This window comes from Haliaeetus leucocephalus, unplaced genomic scaffold, assembly GCF_000737465.1.
Source record: "Haliaeetus leucocephalus isolate CR32 unplaced genomic scaffold, Haliaeetus_leucocephalus-4.0 Scaffold148, whole genome shotgun sequence".
In the NCBI taxonomy this organism is placed as follows: domain Eukaryota; kingdom Metazoa; phylum Chordata; class Aves; order Accipitriformes; family Accipitridae; genus Haliaeetus; species Haliaeetus leucocephalus.
The window spans coordinates 924,878-932,942 of NW_010972584.1; the positions used below are offsets into that span (position 1 = coordinate 924,878).

Sequence of the window (8,065 nt, forward strand, 5' to 3'; positions counted from 1 at the left end):
GGCCCCGCAGAGGGCTGGGAGGGGAGCGGGAGCCGCCTCATCGGGGCTGCGTGGGGCAGGGCGACAGGTTCCCCCGGGGAAGGACGAGCGGGTTGCGGGGAACATCCCCTGCGCAGGGCGGCGTTTTTAAGGTATTTATTGAGGTAAACGGCCCTGCCGGAGGGGGACGAAGCTGCCTCGGTGGCTCCGGGCTTGTGCCGCAGCGCGCCCCCGCGGTGGCGGGGAGGGGAGGCCCGGCCCGGGGCACCGCCGGCCCCTTCCCCCCCGACCGCTCGTTGCAGGAAGGGGAAAGGACTGACGCGTTCGCTCTGAAACCTGTTTTAAACAGTAGGGCTATTGCTATGGAGCAAAGCACTGGGACTCGATGCTGGACAGACTGTGATCCTTCAGGCGCTATGGCTACCGAAATAGTCGGTGCTGTTATTAAAGGCGACCTTTTCTGCCAAATAAGCCGACGGTATTTCTTTGCGCTTTTGTATGCACAGTCAGGATATTAAAAGTGATGGTTCCCACAGCAACTGTCGCTCCTCGCTGGTGCACAGAGTGTAGTTATAGGGATGTGAAATGCTGAGTTTTTCCTACATGTGAAGATGAGTCATGCATTGAAATGGAGCTGTACTTGTATCACTGGAAAGAGCTTAAAGTTCACATGCTTTACGAGTTAAAAATACATTTGTCATTTTACATAACATAATGGCATCTGGAGTTCTAGCGGTTCAGAAAATAATTAAAAGGGCTAATGAGTCCTTTCTCCAAGGGATAAAAAGTAGTTCAACTTAGCAGGATGCAGATCTGCAGTGTATCTTATCGCCTTGTGATGTGACGCTACAGCTATTCTGCCTCAGGTTTCCCTTCCAGGCTTTCAGCAGTTCAGCTACTGGAGGGCCTGGTCCCCTGATTCAGTTCACCTATTCTGGACAATTCAAGTCCCAGAGGAAATCTGCTGTTCCCAACCTTTCCTTCTCAGGTTTGGCTTCCAGCCTTCTTAGGCTTTGCACCACCTCCCACTGTGGCAATCTCAGGGAAGCATATACATAACTGTAAGCTCCCAGGTTGCAAGCCTTCAATAGCACTGTTCTGTAGTCAGCAGCTTGCTCTTATTTTCCTTCCCACGGCTTCTGCCTGTATTTGCTGTTTTATTTGTCCTGGATGGTAATTTACTTCTCTTTGCAACAGGTAACTATAGTCCTCTTCCCAGCTCACAGTCACTGGGGGCCAGACCCTTCAGAAAACTTCTAAATCTCTCATCTCTCTTCCATATTTTATAATGAGAAGTATACTTGCTCACAGCAATTTGTAGCTCCCATTCCCAGCCCCACTTCTGATCTTTCCTTGTAACTCTTATACAAAAGTCTATGGCTGACCAAAGCAAGCACAAGTTACAACGGCTAGCACATTAAAGCTAGCAGAAGACTATTTACGGCCCTATTCTGGGAAATATTAAGCATTGCAAAAATTCCAAACAGATGTCTACTTAAGGGGTTGCTATTTTTTACAGAGTGTGTCAGAAGCAAGGAATTTCATTAAGAAATTATGACTCTTTCTAACTATTACAAGAATGAGTTTCTACAAAATAAGCTTTGCGTGGAAAGAAAGGAGGAAAGATGAGGGAATAAGACAGGATTCTTCTGTGTGAAGTTAGTTGGTTCTACACCTCTCAGTTATGAACAGTCTCCCACTGAGAAGAGTTCAACTGATAGGATACAAAACACATGTTTCAAGTCACTGCTTTAAATGGTATCTTACTGAAAGTTACGCTTGTTTGGGTTCACTACTGGATATTGTCTGTATACGCCTTTAGCAAAGTTCACTGTTTCACCAGTAATAAGTTTAAACAGGGCAAAGCCCTTAAAAACCCAGTGTGAATCATGGTTAATAAGGCCTTACACCAGCCCTCTGCGAATTTCACCCACCATAAATTCTGAAAAAGCCTTTCCGGCACCATCCCAAGTATCAAATAGCCTCATGGTACACAAGGATGACCACAGCTGAGGAACAAAAAGCAACTATACTCCCTTGCTTTTTGTGTTCATTTTTTGTCTTAGATAGGCTCTCTGAGCACAAAGCATATCCTTACCCCAGGCAAAACACGAATATCATGTGCGGAAAATCTTTAAAACCAGTGACAAAGACAGTATTTCTCAATATCTAAAAGTCTTTGCAACAGAGTGTTTTCACAAGTAACAAGGTGGCAATCTGATACTATAAGTAACAGCCAAAAGTATCCGGTGCTCTTGGACTAAACTTCTAAATCTCTTCCACTGGACATCTCTCCTGATCTTGCTTAGCTGATGCTTTTTATTCAATGTTATTCTGACCATGCTGGGCAGACCCAAAGCAGTCTGGGTGCTGCACTAGTGAAACAACTCTGCTATAGTGTGTTTGTCTTAAGTGACTGTACCTGCAAACCCATGTTGGGTACCCACTCTGAAGTTCCCCCACTTGTAAATCCCAGCCTTTGCAATCCACACGCAGTTCGTACAGAGCCAAGAATGTTCATTTGTGTAATATCCCTCTCTTAAGCTGCTTAAGGTTTTATAATTTCTCTGACAAGCTTGGGGGGGAGGGGGGGGACGACAAGCATGCTGGGTTCAGGCACACATCTTAGAGTTAACAACTGGTTTAACCATTTAACCCCAACACCTCTGACATCCTAAAGGCAAGCAAGCACAGTGCGGTCACCCTGGCTGCAGCTGTCTGCCTGGCTGGCTCTGGGAGCATTTCCCACAATGTCTGCTTTCAAGTAGCAGTTTTATATCTCCCTGGGAATTACATCTCATATGATCAGAAACTTACACTGGGGATCCTGTGGCTTCTCCTTGTGCTCGTGGCAGGTCAAGCCACATTAGCATCCTTTGGACATACTGATGGAGGACACGCTGACAGGCCCACTGCAGCTTATTGAGCTGGGGGACATTTTTCATTGAAAAAGACATTTTTATTTATTTATTGATGTTTGCTTTTTGAAGTTCTAAAAAAACCAGTACTGTTATAGGATAAGAGCCCACTATGGTAAAAGTTCTTTCATCCTCACAAAAATCCCTAAAACTGTAAATTAAATATTAATCCTGTTTTTACCAAAAATCCCCAACAGCAACAACACAAACCAACTTATTTCAAGAGAGAAGCTATAGCTATAGCTCAGCTATGCCTGCCTTGCCCCAAACTAGAAGAGTAGCTTATACGAGAAAATAACCACACAATAAGGCCCTAATCTTGCTATAAGCTTTGGGGCAGCTGCCCCTTTTCTCTAAGCTAGTGTGTTAACCCTGTGAAGCTTCATATTTTAGCCAGCTTGCAGTTTGGGTACGCTGTTCCTGATTTTATCGTGTCTTGGATATCACAGATACCTGGGTTACACACAGAGGCACTACTGTTTAAATACAGAAGGTTAATTTTGGCTATCCCACTGGGTATTTTCACTGCTTTTTTGCCATGCTGTAGCAATTCAGTAACAGTAATATCTGGGATTAAAGACATTTCAGACTTTCAAATATCTCATTTAAAAAATGAAAAAAAAAAAAGAAATTAAATGCCTGCATTTGCTCTCATCTGGAGAGCTAGGAAAGCTAATGTCATCAAATGTTCTTTGAGGGATGTCATATTTTGGAGGAGTGATACTTACCTGAATGCTACAGTTAGCTGAGTTTATTTATATACAAAAGTGATTTGCATGGAGTTTAGTCCTTTGATAGCAATGTCTTGTGGAAATCAGTATCAGCTACAATAAAGAAATTATCACCATCAGCTGAAAATATAGTGACTTGTTTTTCTGAAACATTGCTTCCTCTGAGTAACAGCTATGTATTTTTTGTGTGTTATGAGAAATCCACTCTCTGGGATGCATTATATAGATGTCACCAAAGAGAAAATCCTCTGTATTGTCAAGTTGAAGTGAGGACACAGCTTTGTCTGATTGGGTGGTGGCAACAACCTTATGGAATCTCTCAGGAAGTTCTTCAGAAACTGCATCTGTGATATTAAAAGAAAGGGCATCTCTACAGAACAACATCGTGATATAAAGGAGAAGCAGCAAAGCTTCCTGTAGGATCTTTAGTTTAGTCAGTCATGTACACAGTGGTCTGAAACAGAGACTATGCACATATTTTCTCACCTGTCTTTCAGTTCTGCTGTGGAGGTATCTGTCTCAGACAACAAAAAGAAAAAAAAAAAAAAAAGAGAAAGAAAAGCCCAACAACAAGCCAGAAACTGAAATAGTTTCTATTACCTATACAACCAGGAAAGCTCATCAGCAAACAGCCTAGCTCTTTTCTTTCCACGGCTGAGGTAAAAACAGGTTTATAGAGGTCCTTCATAGGCAATGATGTTTACCTGATGCTTTGTGATCACCAAACGAGAACAACTTCTCTTTTATTCTCAACACCCTCTGCACTGACCCGGGATTATAACCTGGTTTCTAGGAGGAATTACAAATTCTAACTGTGAACCAGCTGCTAGTGAAGGAACAAGAAGTCTCAAAGCACCAGTCTCACCATCTGGACAGCGTGTTCTAATACCTGATTTAGTTCAAGATTACTTCCTCCCTGTTAGCACATACTCAGCAGGTATTTTTCTACAGAAATACAGAAGAGGGTGGAACAGTTGCTTTTATAATCCTGGACTCAGACACCTTATTACAGATACCTTGTCTTGGTCATTGGGAAGGTTTTGGGAGGCTCCATCCCTCCTCCTCCACTTAAGGGTTGCTGTCTGGGGATCTTAGAGCAGAAGGAGGTCTGGGACACAGCTTATTTACAGAGGAAGTCAGAGAGATACCGGTTGGACATTTCTGTTTCAGCAGAGAGAAAAAAAAGACAGGGTTTTTCATAGAAGTATCATAAATCAAAAGCATTATAAATCTTCCAATCTGTCTACAGAAGATGGTGCTTCATTTTATGCTGCAGTGGAGCGCAAGAAATTAATCTCTTTCTTTCATTGAAAGAGATCCTGCAACTAATGGGTATGGCAACATTATCTGATAGTCCTGGGGTGGCCTGCCAGGCCACTCGGGAATACAATTTTTGCAGAAACATAGCATTCGGTAGAAGCAGAAAAGTTCCTAACAGATGCCACACTGCAATCATCTTCTAGGTCACCACATGCCAGCAAGCCTAGGGAGAACGAATACAGTGAGTTCCTTACGGTAACACCGAGGTATTTTTTTGTAGCCTGAAATGAAGCCCATTGCTTTCCTGCACATTCTTCTTCTCATGGAGCCAGCTCAGATGTCCCCACATCCATGGCACAGCTCACCCACACCCTGGAGACTCCTCCATTGCTCCACACCAGGTTGGGAAATCAAAACCACAACGGTAAGTTCATCGCCCTCTTGTGTGTTCTTGATTACAGAAACTGGTGTGCCCTACTCAAATAACGAGATGGCCTGTCTAAACAAGGAATAGATAAGTATTATTGTTAATGTTTGTTCGGTCGCATGCTATTCCTTACATTACAACACAGGGCAAGTGTCAGAGATAGCCTTGTGGCCACGCAGCAGCCAGAGGGGCAACTTTCTTTCAGTCTTTCATGTACAAGCTTATAGTGAAGGCAAATCCAGTCTCCAGTCACAGCGACCTCTCTCAAGAGTTACGATTTTGGATGTCATTTTTCATTTACACCAACTCTACAAGATTACAGAAATGTCCAACTGTACAGGTGAAGCAGTGTAACCTACCCCCAGTGGAAAGGGGACTCGGGCCGCCCGTCTGCTCAAACACAGAGTTAGCAGCAGATGGTGCTGTTGCGTTGGTGAACTTTCCTAAGGGACTCGCTGGCTCACGATTTCCGGCTTTTCTTACCTCCCTGACTTGAGTGTGAGCTTGCTTTGATACCTTTCATAACCAAACCCTATCACTCAACAGTATCGCTCAGCAAAATTTCTTGTTACTGCCTCTGCAATGTCCTAATTCTTCAACGTTGAACCCTGGAGAGCCATTTATATCGGTATAAACTGCGTTTAAACAACTAATTTGTTGGAATGGCAGCAACTCATGTTGACTGTGCACAGGTAACCAACTGCACAAGCCCCGGGGCACTGGCAGATCGGGCACACTGTTCTATTTCCTACTTAGGGCATTACCATGTGCATGAGGAATGCCAATGAGGGGCAAAATGTTCAGGTAGAGTAATGAAGTACTACTCAACACTCCTGACTTAAAACCAATTGTTAATTTTGTAGATAAAATAGCCCAGGCATTAGCCTGAATATTTTTTTGAGGTGGGCCCCTAAAAAAGGTTCCAATGAAAATGAAACTTCCTCTCATTAATACTCATATGCATCAGCTGCTTCAATTTCATGGTCATCTTTCAGGGTCCTCTAGGACTCCTGATAAGAGCAGCATGGATCTCGTGACTGCAGGTGGAAAAACACTGCATCAGAATGCGATGCATACTGAATAACATAGTGTCTGCACTGGCGTGAACACCTGTGCTGCTTCCACAGAGCAGAAATACAGAGCTGCCAACTGAGACACGTTTCTGCGTGTGACATTTCCACTGTACACTTCTTAGCATTGCTTTCCTGCTCCGGAGATACAAATGGCTACTCAGCCAACAGCACAGAGCCTGCACACACAGACTTTTCCAGAAGAAGATCACTAGATGGAGCCCAATTCTAAGTAAAAAAAACAAAAAACATAAAGCTAGCTTCTCAATGTCTGCGCTGGGCTGCAGCATTCCTGCCTTAGGGCACTCTACAGCTATCATCTCAGTGTCCCCTCCAAGGCTGAAGATGAAATACCTCCTGAATGTGCAGGTTAACTACAGCTTGCAGGAGACGGCAGCCACTTCCCACTTTCTAGTCTAGCTCTGTTCAAATCCATCGTGCTGCTGCACCACCAACACAAGGTTTTAAATAATGCCCGATTTAGATATGAAGGAGCACACGCATGCAGGCGTCCCCCTGCAACCCTGTGCCAGACCTGCGAAGGTAGGCCTTCGAACGATCTTTTGACTGTTGTGCTTGCTGCGCACAAGAGGGGTGAGGACTGAAATTCCTCTGCTATCTCCTCGCCTCTCCTGTGAATTGACACGTATTCAGATGAAAGTGTCGGCTGAAGTCCGCCTTAGGCTCAGAAGCAAACCGGTCAAGGGGTGCATCCGTGATGAAATTCCCATCCCTCTGGATACTTAGATGGCCCTCGGCACTATTAGCAGCACTCGTTACTGCACTGTCCCTGATGTAGTAAAGAAAACGGATGGAAGCACGCAAAAGGCTAAGCAGCTGCTAAATGAAACAGCAGGGAGTTAAAAGCTGAGTCAGGAGCTGAACATAGGCTCTCTGCGCTCAGGCTCACGTCCTGCCCATGAGAACATCCTTCTAACCTCGTCCTTACCGTCATCTTCCCCTCCCCTCTGCTCCTGGCCCCATCCACTTTGGTTCTGAACAGCACAACAATTACTGGTATTTTTAAATATTCAGTCTACTTCAATGGAGGTGACGGACAGCCCACTCTCACATTCTCTCTTATCTCCGATACGCGAAGGGGTGGCAACTCACGGCAGGAAAAGAACGATCAAGGTTTTGTTGTAAAGGGTTCAGAAATAAAAGGCTCGATAACCCTGACAGTAACTGAAGTACTTTCTCCTGGGTCACCCGATTTTAACTTGACGATGGATGGTATCGTCAAGCGCAGGACAAAATGGCGGCGGCGTAACCTTCTCCAGGAGCCTTGGCCCGGCTGAAATCCAAATTCTCAGGGGGACTGGATTCCCGGGCGGCCGAGGCCCGAGGCCACCCCACCCAGCCCCACACCCGTCGTTCCGCTCTTCGGACGACACGCCGCTACCACACACCGTCCTCCCGCCGGCCGCCTCCCGCCGGGAGGGCACGGGCACCTGAGGGGGCGCCGGCCCCCGACCGGGCCGCCGCTGCCGCCCCGCGGCCCGGGGAAGGGGATCTGCGGAAAGGCGAGCGGGTCGCTCAGGCGCCATTGACAGAACCGCGCCCAAGCAGAGCCGCTACCAGCGCTCGACAAGGAACGGGGACGGACGGAAACGCGCGCGGCCAAACCAACGGACGTGCCGAACGGCCGGCAGAGCCGCGCCTCAGCCCCGCCGACCAGCC

At 46.0% G+C, this 8,065-nt stretch overlaps 2 protein-coding genes across 5 annotated transcripts in view; both read right to left on the bottom strand.

Annotated features, from left to right (window-relative positions):
* Positions 1 to 8,065, bottom strand: part of MAPKAPK3 (mitogen-activated protein kinase-activated protein kinase 3) — a 107,727-nt gene that overhangs the window by 53,730 nt on the left and 45,932 nt on the right. Inside the window, exon 1 of one of the 4 annotated variants that reach the window (XR_773992.1) lies at positions 2,797 to 2,874. The exons of the other annotated variants lie outside the window; for them this stretch is intronic. The gene's annotated coding sequence lies outside the window, so the exon portion shown is untranslated. Of the gene's footprint in view, positions 1 to 2,796; positions 2,875 to 8,065 lie in introns of those variants that run through there. 4 annotated transcript variants of the gene reach the window in all.
* The window catches only part of HEMK1 (HemK methyltransferase family member 1), a 149,952-nt gene that overhangs the window by 35,519 nt on the left and 106,368 nt on the right, over positions 1 to 8,065 (bottom strand). The gene's annotated exons all lie outside the window — the stretch shown is intronic.